This window comes from Mixophyes fleayi, chromosome 12 (assembly GCF_038048845.1).
Source record: "Mixophyes fleayi isolate aMixFle1 chromosome 12, aMixFle1.hap1, whole genome shotgun sequence".
Lineage (NCBI taxonomy): Eukaryota > Metazoa > Chordata > Amphibia > Anura > Limnodynastidae > Mixophyes > Mixophyes fleayi.
Window position 1 is genome coordinate 70,590,074 of NC_134413.1, and position 14,453 is coordinate 70,604,526.

The following is a 14,453-nucleotide window of genomic DNA, read 5'->3' on the forward strand; positions in this document are numbered from 1 at the left end:
ACCCACCCCACTACCCGAGAGGGGGGAAGAGGAAACACCCGTCGGCGAGGCCCGGATCTGGGCTCGCCGCTTACTAAGGGCCGAGGGGGGGGGAACAAGCCTCAGGGAGGCGGTGGGGTGGAACCCTAACTCTCTTGGCCCGGAGCATAATGGGGGAAGGAAAAGGTAACAAAAAACAAACAAGAAAAAGAGAGAGGGGAAAGTGGGGGGGCAGGGACAAGAACTAGGGGAAAAAGATAAGGTGGAGAAAACAAGGAGGAGAATGGATTGGGAAGAAATGTGAAAAGAAAAGAACACTGAAAATACAACTTAAATAAACACGATCACAGCAATAAATGCAATACCAAAAACAGTATAACACAGTTAAAAAACACAGTGAAAAAACAGTTTATGTAGCAATACTTACCAGGACAGCAGAGAGCCCATACTCACTGAACAAATCTATCCGGCAAGAGGAAGTCACATCCTTTTCCTATATGTTATAAGCCTCCTCAGGAAAGCAAACCCCTCCCCTTCCGGCTCCACTGATTGGATAACTCAGATTTCTACCACAACCCAGATAAGTTAACTCCTGGTATGCCTGTACTTTTTCCTCTGCCTGCCCCCTCAGTGTTTATATCACCTCGGTCTCATTCAATCCCTCTGTTGTATTTCTGTAAGCCATGAAAAAAGCCTTTACACACTCAAGCCGAAACAAAGCAGCTTCAAACTCATTTAAAATTTTCCAAGAACATGCACCACATAGCCATATAATCTCTAATTTCCTTGGATATCCTCACAAAATGCCTTGCTTTTGTAATCCCAACCGTAGCCCTCTCTAACTTCTGGCAAAAAACCCTACCCATGGGTATCACTCTACAAGCAAAATTAAGCAGGCCAAGCAGTGACTGCACCTGTTTTTACTGCACCTTACACTCACCCTGAAACGAATCAATCACACCCCTCAACTTAGCTACTTCCTCCATTGGAAGCTTACAACACCCTGCAACAGTGTCAATTTCAATAACCAGGTATGACAATTTCTCGATATGCCTCGTCAACACGCCAGAGCGTGACCTTGATGCTGCCAAATCATCTGTAGCCTTATTAGTGATGGCAAACATATCCACAAAACAACCTGTGCCTATCTTACCACACACCCGGCACCAAATATCCCCCTGACGGCTGTATTGGAACAGCGCACCACATCGTCCCTCAATATCCTGCTTCCTTCATTGGAACCAACACCTTCCAACCCCGCCCTATGGCAGGTACTACACAACTTCCTCTCCAGGAGCTTCATCAATCTTGTGTCTGCCCTCCCAGACCTGTCCGGAACCTCACTCCTAGAGGTAGAAGAGCTGGAATCAGAGCTAGAACCAGACACCCTACTGGCATGCTCACCAACTGATCCACGACTACCACCTTCCACACGTGATGACGGGCCCACCAGGGCCGTAGATGCGGCTTCCGCATAAGAAGCACGCCCAGACCTCTGACCTGATGTCACACAACCAGCCGAACCTGCAGAGGGAGAAACAGAAAGAGAGCTCCCCGACCCAGGAGCCGCAGTCCCAGCATCCACCAACAGTGCTAAAGTAAACAAACTACGGTCAGCCGACCGCGACTGGACCTGCTCGCTGACCTGGGTCAACTAAATTTGAGGCAATCATGCAGGGGACACTCGATGACCTGCCAGGGAGGACGCATGATCCTGCCCTGAACCTGACCCGCCAGTCACCTTAACCTTTTCATCTACATGCACCCTCAGTGTTTATATCACTTCTAATCCCAGCCCTCTCTTACTCTTATAATAATTTTTTTGTTTTTTTTGTTTTTTTGTAACTACCAATATTTTAAGCATAATACATAAACATCTATATCTGTATATCTAAATGAAACAAATAGATCTATATATTTATATATCTATATATCTATATGAAACATCTGGTGTTAAATCAGCAACAGTGTCCATCTTTCCGTGCTCATGAACAGGGGAAATGTCTTGCACTGACGGATACAGTCACCAGTCCTCTTCTATCAGATAATTTCATGTTTCTAATACATTTGTAGTATGTGCAGGTTTTATATGAAGAATTAAAGATCTCTGGTAGATTTGGTTAAATCCATACTTAAGACCACTAATTTATGTAAATATATTGTATCTTTAGATGGCTGATGGTGAAGGAAAGAGTAAAACTAGAAGACTTATGTTACAGCTATATTTCTAAATGTGGAAAATGTATTATATGTAAAATATATTGATGTACAGAATCCTGAATTTGGATTAAAATGTGGATAATTCCTAGCAGGTTTAGGAAGATTTGTGTTCAGTTGAATCCTTGGGATTCAGCCAACAGAATCTGATTATTATTTTCTTGGTGTATATATGTGTAGAACATTGTGGATAGTGCATCAGTACAATATAGGTGTTTCCTAGGTTAGTATGTGTAGAATCAGACAACTTAACCCTTCAGTGCAAGACATGAGCTCACCCTATATGCCGCATGATGGTATGTCTCAGTTCCCAGCGCTGCCATTGTCTTGGTTTCCACTGATGTTGCTCGCAGAAACCACCCTTCCACATCTTTTACGAATCCACCTCCACAGGGACTGAAGACGAGATCTCCGGGGGCCAGATGTTTGCTGTTGCCTCCGCTGCTGCTGGTCTGCTGGAAGGCAGCACCATGAGCACAAACAGAAGAATGAAAAATCTGCTTGTGCATCATTCTCGATGGTGATCTCTCTTGTGTCCACCTGCGGTGATGTAGTGATGACCATGGGAACGGAAGAAGGAATGTTGTCAATTGAGGCATGCGGTCTTTCTGGTGGGGATGGTGTACAGTCCGAGACCAAGCTGCATAGAGCATGAAGACGTTCTGTTGCTGTCTGTTTCTCATGTGTATTCTGTAGGGGGAAAAAGTTTGAGTCCAAGCCTGCTAAGAAAACTGATACTGATCTTAGTAAATGTAACAAGGATTAGTTATTATCGCAGGCCTGGATGTTCTATGGGGGAATTCAATTGGCAGCGTTACTCGTGAGAATAACGCAGCCCACGCCCTATTATCGTTAGTACGATAATTTTAGCGCGGCTCTCTACTCAAGGCTTTCAGAGCTGCAAGCAAAAATCAATGTTGAGATTACCGTACTAACGGTAATAATGTGCACTATTACCGTAGTAACATTAATAGTGCAAGGAACGCGTTATTCTCACGAGTAATGCTGTCAATTGAATTCCCTCCTCTGAATGTAACTTAATTAAAGAGCACAAATTGTGCGGACATAATGAATTTTACCAGCTTCCTTCACCATTATGTGTTCTAATAAAGTCATGTGATGAACTACAGAAGCTCTAAGGCTCATATACAAACATCAAAACATTCAGTTGCTTCCCTAAAAGCAGCTTCTCCTCCCAAACTAGCTCATTAAAATAACAGTGCAAAACTAGACACAGTTGTGCGCCTTATCTGCACTTAGCAAAGCCGCCCCCTGATCTATCTGTTTCCGCCAATCAGACCTTTTGCAGAGGATAATAGAATCCATCTAAATATGAAGTCAAAAAGCCACCATACCTCATTGATGGGAACTTCACATCCAGCATCTTCAGTTGTCTTCACTTCATCAGATGCTGAGAATTCTGACTGTTGATAAAATGTATGCATATGAAAAGAATGACTACACAATGGGGTAAACCATGTACACAGGTACAATATCCTAACCATGAAGCAACCATTAGTTTTACGCAATTCACTCCTGGGGCTGCATGTGCATTAAGTTGTTTTGTTTTTTTAAGCTGATGGAGATATCACAGATGAGCTGTAACTTGCAGTAACCAATCATAACAAGACATTCCCAGTAGTAGAAGTAGACGGCATTGGACAGAAATGAAAAAGAGGACATATAGATAGCAGAATGTCAGCTTAATAAAAGAGACAGGTAGACAAAGCCAAAAGGACATGCGCATGGTTTAACAAACAAGGCAGATTATATTTGTGTTGCGTCTGTTACATTAATCTACATGCGGAAGCCAAATACCAATAATGGACTGAAATTTTAGGAGCTACAGCCAAAGATACATTCCTAGTACTCGTAAAACAGGATAGCACTTCACGTGAACCAAACAAATGAGAAGACCATCCCCAGACTAATAGTAGGATATCATAGTAGCTGATAGTGTAATTTAGCAGATATTTACAAACATTGCATGAAATGGGAAACCCTCAGGAATCAAACACTCGATCCTAAAGAGATCAATTTTATCAGGAGGTAGAAGATTTCCCGATGTCCAGCTCTACTCCTGGGCTTTGTGTTGACTTTTGCTACCTCTGGTACTATCATCATCATCATTTATTTATATAGCGCCAGCATATTCCATAGTGCTTTACAAATGGATACAAACACAGTAATAAAACAGTACTGGGTAATACAGACAGACAGAGAAGTAAGAGGACCCTGCTCACAAGCTTACAACCTATGGGACAATGTAAGTTTGATACATGAGGTTAAGTGCTATATATTGTATATTGGTCAGATTGCAACTGTAAAAAGTGCTCAGTGGGCTATATGATCCAGTCACACAGCAATGTTGGTCAGGGGGTCAGAGAGATAGAGATGGGATGTGGGGAATAAAGGATAGTTTTGAGCCAAAGATCACACCTAGGCAGCAAGTGTGGGGTAGGATATTTTGTCATGTTCTCAACAGAAATCTAAATGTTTTGCAAGCCCAGATATAAAAATTACTAATATAAGCAGAAGCATAATAGAAATCTGATTTTTCCACATATCCTCTGCTGTACCTGGTATCTGATCTGGATTCCATTTTTCTGCCCCACCCCTCCACCCCTCCACCCAGCTTGCTGTTGCTTTAGACCTCCCACCGCCACCACCAGCAAGGCCCAATGGCCTCAACTTCAATTATGTTCCATCTGTGTAAAATTAATATAATGTGAAGTGGTCACTGATGGGAAGACTTATATTTTTAGAAAGTTGTATCTTAGTAAATACCTCCGAGCTGTTATCCAGATAAAATCCTGGGGGCGGTGACTCCAGTCTTGGTGCGCACTAATAGGACAACAAGGAGCAGAAAAAGTAAATGTTATTACAGAGAGAGAATATGGCTTTTTAAAATGAATACAGAGAAAATCCAGTGAATTGTTATAACAAGAGTAGGAGTTACTAGGGTCTAGGATGATATTGCAAATTTGAATTTATGTAAATTTTACATTTCATACATAGATTACTACATTACTACATTATTATTATATATATATATATATATATATATATATATATATATGATTTTATATATATATATATATATATATATATATATATATATATATATATACACACATGACATTTAATAGTGTATTATTGTAGTAGGTTTAGAACTATGTGACTTAGTAACTCTCTCCCTGAATGATGGCACTGTGCTGTTAACGTTAGACCATAGGGCCCCCCTCTCTTAAGTACCCTGGGCCCCCCAAATCCTTAATCTAACTCTGCCTCCTTTGCTACATTCACAATATGATGACAGCAGGTCAACCAGATCTTATGAGTAATGACCTCAAAGTCCGAAAAATGTCACCTGACTGCCCAACTTCTTATGTCTTTAAAGCAAGAAAGAGTGACCTGTATAATTCTCTTATCTTAGAAGTTCCTGGGTGCAGATTGCTGCCATGTGCTTCTCTATAGGAGGCACTGGCCTGGCCCTGTGTTTCTGCACTGGGTGGAGTAACTTGCCCTTAAACATCATACTATCACCATCACCATACTATCACCACGGTCAGGGATTGAGGCATCACTGTCAGTCATCCAGCAGTGCACCATGGCCACATAACAAGCACTCTCTGTACGGAACCTTTTCTTATTCAATTTGATTCCAGAGAACTCTATTATAGATGTGAGATCTCTGTTCTCAAACATCTTTCCCCATAGTGGCCTTATGAACTCTCAGATCTATTCAGGTCGAAATGATCTACTGAAGGAGATTACTTTACACCTCATCCACTCATACTCATACAAGTGGGTGAGTAAGAAGGAGACAGAATATTTTATACATTGTGATGACTGGGCAGCATAGTTTTATCAGGTGCAGATATAGAAATTATTCATATTAACAGGAGCATAATAGATATCTGATATGTACACATTGCTGTAGACCACCCACCACCAAACCATCACCAACCAGCAAGGCCCATGACCTCAACCATATTCCATCTGTGTTAAATAAATATAATATGGAGAGTCTACTGATGGGAAGACTTATATTTTAAAAAGTTGTATATCTAGAACATACCTTAAAGGTGTAATTCAGAAGATATTTTTCTAAAGCTGTATCCGGTGTTGGTGCACAACACTAAGAAAACAGGATGCAGAAAAAGTAAATGTCATTATAAACATGAGACATCTCTGTTCTCAAACATCATTCACCAAAATGACCTCACAGACCGTTGGGAATATTCAGATCTAACTGATCTACTCTTGTAGATTATGTTACACCTCTTCCATTCATACTTATACAAGTAAGTGGAAGGGAGTTCTATGAATCCAGGACAAGAAAGAAAACGGGAGACAGTATATTTCGGTCATTGTGACGACTGAACAGGATAGTTTTCTCAAGGTCAGATATAGAAATGACCCATATTAGCAGACAGATAATAGAGATCGGATGTTTGCATCTGGTACCTGAGAAGTACTGGATTTCATCTTTGCTCCAGCCCTCCACCCAGCTCGCTGTTGGTGTAGACCACCCACCGCTAACAAGCCCCATCAACCTCAACCATATTCAATCTGTGAAGAGTCCGCTGATGGGAAGATTTATATGTTTAGAAAGCTGTATACCTAGACAATACTTACCGCCAAGCTGGAATCCAAATGTACTCCTGGAGGTGCTGATCCGGCGCTTGGTACATCTTCCTAAGACAATCGGGGGCAGTAAAAGTAATTGTCATTACAAACATATTGTAGGAGGAAGTATATGGGTTTTAAAAATGAAAGTCTCTCAACACATGGCTTCAACCTCAAACATATACCATTGGTGTAAAATAAATAAATATAAAATGAAGAGTCCGCTGATGGGAAGACTTATATCTTTAGAAAGTTATATATGTAGAAAATACCTCCGAGCTGGAGCCCATATAAAATACCCGCGGTGGTGACTGCGGTCTTGATACACTCTCCTAAGACAACCGGGAACATAAAAAGTAAATATGGTTAACCCCAGATATGTGATGCTCGCCTATAGAGTCTGTCCTATTTCCTAAATAAGTTGCATCTACCATTAACTTATACAAGTTGAGAATGTTACATTTTAGCAGATACACAGATCACGCCGGGGTTCTCCTTTAAAAATTGCCATCTTAATTGCCAGCAGCACCTAGTCCCAGATGTGACTGTATGCAGGGGCCCCCGGCTCCCCTAAGTATGACAGCGTTATTACGTCACGTCCAGGGGCCTCCCTGCACACACTGCGTGAACAGGTGCTGGACACAAGAGAGACGAAAAAAGAGAGAAACCCTAAAATAATTATATCATTAAGGGGGCACTATTATAATTTATAATCATCAAGGGGGCACTAATAATAATTAATATCATTTAGGGATTAATTATGAACAACAAGGGGGCAATCATTTTAATTACACTTATCCAGGGGACTGGATTTCATTTTTTGTCTTACCACACCACACAGTTTGATGTTGCTGTAGACCACCCACCATCACATCACCACCAGGACCTATGGCTTCAACCTCAACCATATACCATTGGTGTAAAATAAGTAAATATAAAATGAAGAGTCCACTGATGGAAAGACTTATATCTTTAGAAAGTTATATATGTAGAAAATACCTCCGAGCTGGAGCCCACATAAAATCCCTGTGGTGGTGACTTCGGGCTTGATACACTCTCCTAAGACAACCGGGAAAATAAAAAGTAAATGTCATTACAAACATACTGTAGGAGGGAAACAAATGAATGACTCTCAATACAAAGGAAAGCCAGTGAATTGGAATAACAAGGACAGAGGTTACTAGAGACTATTAATACATTTCAACTTTGAATTTAAGTGATGAAATTTACATGATACTGGTATAAAAATGACTGCTGATTCATACCACAGGCTCTTTGCAAGATGGATGTTAAAGAACCATTGGTGGGAATAACTGGTACCTGGACCACTACCTGGTGAGGATCATGTTAGGGAAACATGAGAACCTTGAAGAGGAGGCTCATATAGGGCCTGATTCAAGTCCGAACGCAACTTGCACCTAACTTGCTCTTAAGAAAAGATCACGGAACCCATATTCAAATCCAAGCGGACATCAAGATGTGTTTCAGTTTGAATCTGGGTGTAAGTGCAATCTGCCTAAACGTTACATGTTGTACATTAACAGAGCACAGCGCAGTATACACACAAGCGTATGTGCAATATAAGGTATTTAAATAAAGCCTAGAAAAAAAATGATGAACAACTCTAAACAGTATAATCATATTTATATTTTTTTTACATTAAATACATAAATCAAGATCTCCTTAATGCATATTGTACATACAATGGGCCTGATTCGTTAAGGAAAAGAAAATAAGTAAAAAAAAGAGTAACATTGCATCTTGGCAAAACCATGTTGCCTTGGAGTGGGAGGCAAATTTAAAATGTCATGGTAGATTTATAGTTGGGGTTGGGCATGTCCTAGATCAACTTTAAATTTCAGTGTAAAATTAAAGCTATCAAGTATTTGTGTGTTACATGAAAAACAGCCAGTATTTATCTTATGTGCTAAATAATAACCCTATTTTCACCCCTTGCATTGTAACATGGTTTTGTCCAGGAGAAAAACCTTGCCACCATTGTTCCCTTATGTGTTGTAGGCAGTCGTAAGTGTCATTTGCTTTGGACATGAATTACATGCAATTGCGTTAATTGGAGTAAAGTCCGTTTTGGAGCAAGCGCAGGTCTATTTCACGCAAGATAAGTCTGAACATGAATCTGGCCCATAATATTACATGTACATCTTTATACATAGAAGAGACTAAAATCTTTGGCGTTGTTAGGGGAGAATGGTAAAGGGTGCCCATGAGGGTGTGGCCACGCACCCATTGTGATGTGACCACACCTCCATTTATGGACGCACTGCTGCAAACTGTGTTTTGTTTTGATTCAGGGATTGCAAAAGTTGGGAGGCATGGAATAAAGACTGAATATTACTTATAATATAACTAAAATGTAACAATATTACAACATAAGCGCATTGTCACATGTGTTGAAGCTTAACCTGTGCCTCAATTTAGAATTGAACAACGATCTTCCATATATAATATAGTAGACAAGACATTTTACCTCAGCGATGGAATGTCCAGCGATGTTTTCCTTATTCCTCCGGGAGGTGTCATTGGGATCTCCAACGAGGGTCTCCATTACAGCTTCTGGCACTGGGGAGACAAGAATATTCATTATCAGCTAATATATTCTCAATGATGGGTGACTTTGTTTTACTATAAATTATCATTAATTTACCCATGGTATTAGCAATATAAAATCTGTTAAACATGTTCCTTATGTGTCTGATCTTCATCCATGTGTTTGTTCATTATCCCTGTTTTGTGCCTTTCACCCTTAGTTCCTCCCCAGTTGTCTCTTATGTGCGTTCCTTTGTGTGCAATAGCTCCCTCTTGTGTGTAGATCCAGTCTGCACCATCTGACACTCAGGTGGGATAAGGGACTTTCAATTTGAACATCGCTTCTGTGAAATTTTCCGATTAGAATGTGGCCTATGCCGATAGAGAGTCCATAACTGATCTACATGGAAAAGCTAGCTACCGCGGCATAACCGTGGACCTTGGCTAGTACATGAGTCCCATTAATTATTATTACTATCGTAGTTGATATGTAATATAACACAGTGATCGGCAGAACAGGTATTGGGAAAAACAGAGTATACAAAATACAGGGACATACAAAGTAGACAAACATGACCACATCTTGATGGGGCGTGGTCAAGGCACAGTGAGGGCGTGGTCATTAGCTATCGCCCTTATCCCAACATTCCCACAAGCTGGACAAATATGTCCCCGGGCAGGATAGTGGACTCTTCTGCTGAAATTGGGACATTTGGGAGGTAACTACCATACTGCTTATCAATTGTGGTGAAACTATACCATAAACAAGGAAAAAACACATACTGAGAGGCATTGGGACAAACATGATATAGGGAGGAAAGTATATCTTACCAGAAAAAGCCCATATCCAGTTGGAGGAAATCTGCTATTTTATATATGTAAAGCAGCTCCCATATAATATTTATTGATAACGTTAAAAAATTGTCACCGGATTATAGCATCAGTCATAGAAAACGGGGCCATAATCTGTTAATAAACACACAAATGGAGCCATAATTTGCTGACAATCATAGAAAACAAACTACCCTGCAAACTCTGCTGTCAGGGCCCGGAGCAGTTCTTCTCTTACCCCTAACTGGCAGTTTGCTCTCCTACAGCCAGAGACCAGGGCAGGACCGGAAGGTGAGCGCTATCTGTCTGTAACAGAACATGCTGACAGCGGCTTCAGGACTCAACAAGTTACATCGGACTTACATGAAAGATGGGGGATGGGGGGTGCTGGGTGTACCACTGGGTGCCCTAAATGTCCGTATTAAATTCTTGTTTGATATTACCACTGGGTTCCCCGCCCTAACGAACACATTTATATTTTTCTTACATCTGGAAGAACTGCGGATGACAGGTTTGTCTTCACTCATTTTTCTGTCTCTTGTCAGACTTAGCGATCAATCTGTTGTTAGGAAAATTATTAAAAACATGGTTACTTTCAGAGCTCTTCATTATTTAATAAAAAAAGTTACTAAAAGCAGGTCTCAAAAAATGTGTCCCAAAGGTACTGGGTCTAATTCATTAAGGAAAGAAAAGCAAAATAAATGAGTAACTTTGCACCTTGGCAAAACCATGTTGCATTGGAGAGTGAGGTAAATTTAGGGGTAGGGCATGTCCTAGTTCAGCTTTAAAATTCGGTGTAAAAATAAAGCTATCAAGTATTTGTTTGCTACATGAAAAAACAGCCAGTATTTAACTTATATGCAAAATAATAAACTCATTTGCACCCCTTGCATTTTAACCTGGTTTTGTCTAGGATCAAATATAGTCCTTTATTGCTTTGTTCTCCTTAATGAATCAGGCCCACTGTGTTTAAATGTATTCTACACTTTACCCCCAACCTTGTCTTGTCTCCCCTCGCTCATCCTTCTCCCCTCACCCCATTACTTCCTCATCTTTTCAAATCTCTGTTACTTTCCACTCACCCCCTTTCTCTCCATCCATCTTTGGTTCTCTATCACGGGGGGCTCAAGATGGACTAAAATCATTTTGTTAGTTCTGGATTAGTTTAGTTCACATTGGGGCTAATGCACATGGGCACCATTACAGTCCTGTAGATTCACTCTTTTATTATATACAGGTTAATCTGCTGCTCCCCCTGTGACCCCACAAGTGGGCTTACCTGAATAAAGGGCTGGAGACTATCACTAGGGCACATAGAACGTCAGACCTGGTGTAGGAAATGCACAAGGCACTAACTGGGGCATTTTTTATTAGCTATGGGGCATTTTTGGCTTATACATTATTTGCTGCACTTTGATTGTTCTCATTAGATTGTAAGCTCTCTCCCTACCCTTGGTTTTTATATTGGCTTTTATTTTATCTATATTGTATGTACCTGTTTCATGTATGACATGTTTTACTCACTAATCTGTAAAGCACAGTTGGCCTTAAAAATTTATAATAATAATAATAATAATAATACACATTTTCTGTAAAACCATTTTAGAAAATGTTCCCCTTTGTGTTCACCTTTCAATTCTTAGAGATATTTGGGTTTAAAATCAGGTCCAAGTTTTCATACTTATACTGTACTGTAAATATTGTTACCAGGCTAAAGCCATTAACACAGGGCTTAGAGATGGGTAAACCAGGAATACACAGACTGTAAATTATTCTCACCCCCTGAATATATCCCATTTATAATATAATCCCCGTCCCAGTCTTGTTACATTACCTGTGGAGATGACTGATGCTCTGTTTGAAATTCAAGTGTAAACAGCTGTATCCAACCAATCAGATTGAAGAGAATTCTGTGACATCACCAACCCAGGTAGCTCAGTGCCCAGTAATCCCTGATCAGCCATTGGTTGAGAGCTGTGTAACTGTAAATGGCCATATGTATGACAGCCCTATGTCTTAGTTATGTACATATGTGTAACATGGATGAACTGTGTGAATCATGGGGAATTACTTGTGAATCTGCCAATCTATTAGGTCAGACACAATCTCGTTAGTCACTACTCATAGGCAAACCACAAAGTAATCTCCCCCAGTTATCTTGAATTCTGTACCTCTTAACGATTCTGATGGCAGGTAGGAGGTATCCTAATGACCAGTCTATGGGTAACCTGCATTAGGACCTTACACCAGACTACAATAATCACCTTGGCAAGTGCTTACCCAGTGTGCCAAAATCAAACATTCTCATGTGTAACGTTCTAATGTAAACTGCAGCATTAAATATAGTTCTTGTAAAAATATGATAGTGACTGTTTCCCACTAAGCTTGTTACTTACTGTCATAGGAAATTAAATCAATGGCAGAAGTAGCTACATGAAGATATGCTTCATGTAAAGTATTTGACATTACTCAAATATCTATTTTCCACATTACTTTTTAATTGGATTTTTACATGTATTTGGGTTTAAAATCAGGTCCACATTCTTTTTATACTTATACTGTACTGTAAATATTGTTACCAGGTTAAAGCCATTAACACAGGGCTTAGAGATGGGTAAACCAGGAATACACAGACTGTAAATTATTCTCACCCCCTGAATATATCCCATTTATAATATAATCCCCGTCCCAGTCTTGTTACATTACCTGTGGAGATGACTGACGCTCTGTTTGAGATTCAAGTGTAAACAGCTGTTTCCAACCAATCAGATTGAAGAGAATTCTGTGACATCACCAACCCAGGTAGCTCAGTGCCCAGTAATCCCTGATCAGCCATTGGTTGAGAGCCGTGTAACTGTAAATGGCCATATGTATGACAGCCCTATGTCTTAGTTATGTACATATGTGTAACATGGATGAACTGTGTGAATTATAGGGAAGTGAAGCCATGACCTGAATGGTTATGTTATAAAAAAACTATCTATATATTGGCATAAGACTACTTAGTGGGGTATTTCTCATTGTTGTGTGTGAAACAAGAAGAATTTTTACTTTTCCCCCACATTTTGTTTTTTTATGTTTCACTAGAGATGAGCGGTACGGAGATAGAATTAGATAGACAGGAATTTTAGGGTACAGAGTCGAATTGAGACATGACTCAGTGTCTTGCTCCAAATTCCGATCTGAAAATGAGGCAAAATGTCATTTCATGTAAAATGTCAGATCTCGTGAGTATTGGATCGATATCTTCAATGTATAGCCGTCCTTCCTGTTCTCAGCTGCCATTTAGAAGTGATAGCAGATGGGTATATTATTAAACTATTTAAGAGTTAACAAAAACTATTCTTTCTTAATTTTAAAATCAAAGATGTTTAAATCTGATGACAGTAGTGCCAGGGGCAGTATCAGCGACATCTGAAATATTTAGTGGGGAAAAATAGGGAACTGTTTGATTGTGAGCAGCACCCCCCCTCACCCCACAAACAAAATGCATATACTGTATATATATATTATATATATTTATATATGTTGCTTTTACAATCTAAATGTTTGTCTGTGAAGGTAATTGTGTGTGAGGGGCAGCATCACATCTGTCCTAGTGAGCGGCTATATGGCAGGGTGCGGTGAATGACCTGACACTGTGTATTATACACAACCCAGTGGGCTGTCACAGTTATATAGTCTTTTGTTTGACCAGTACCGCTTGTCACATATCTGTAGCTAAGTGGACAGTCTGTACAATGAAATTTTCTAGGGACTGAAGGACTTTTTGTTTAACCTCACAGTACAGCAATTGCTGTTAAGAAGAAATAAGATTGTGATGGAATTTGGTAACGTGGACACATGATCTCAACTAATCGGTTATAACCTGATGCATTGATGGGGAAATTGGACTCACATCCAGTGATAACATAGCTGTCATGGCTTTAGTGATCCGCTGTGCAGCAGGATGCTGGCTGTCATACTTGGTTCCTCTTGCGTCTCAGACAATTGTTGATTATAATACAATAAAAAGATTGGTATATTTGCGCAGGCCAACTGAAAGCAGCCTCTGTTCTCTCACACACACACACACACACACACACACAATCCACATACAATGTGCTAAAATAACAGTTTTAAAGAGTCAACTGTGAAAATAATATATATATATTCTTTCCATCTTGATGTATGTCTTCCACAAATTCCAGAAGTTTGCAGTGATCAAAGTAACTTTCAGATTTCTGGCATTCACCACGATTATGGTC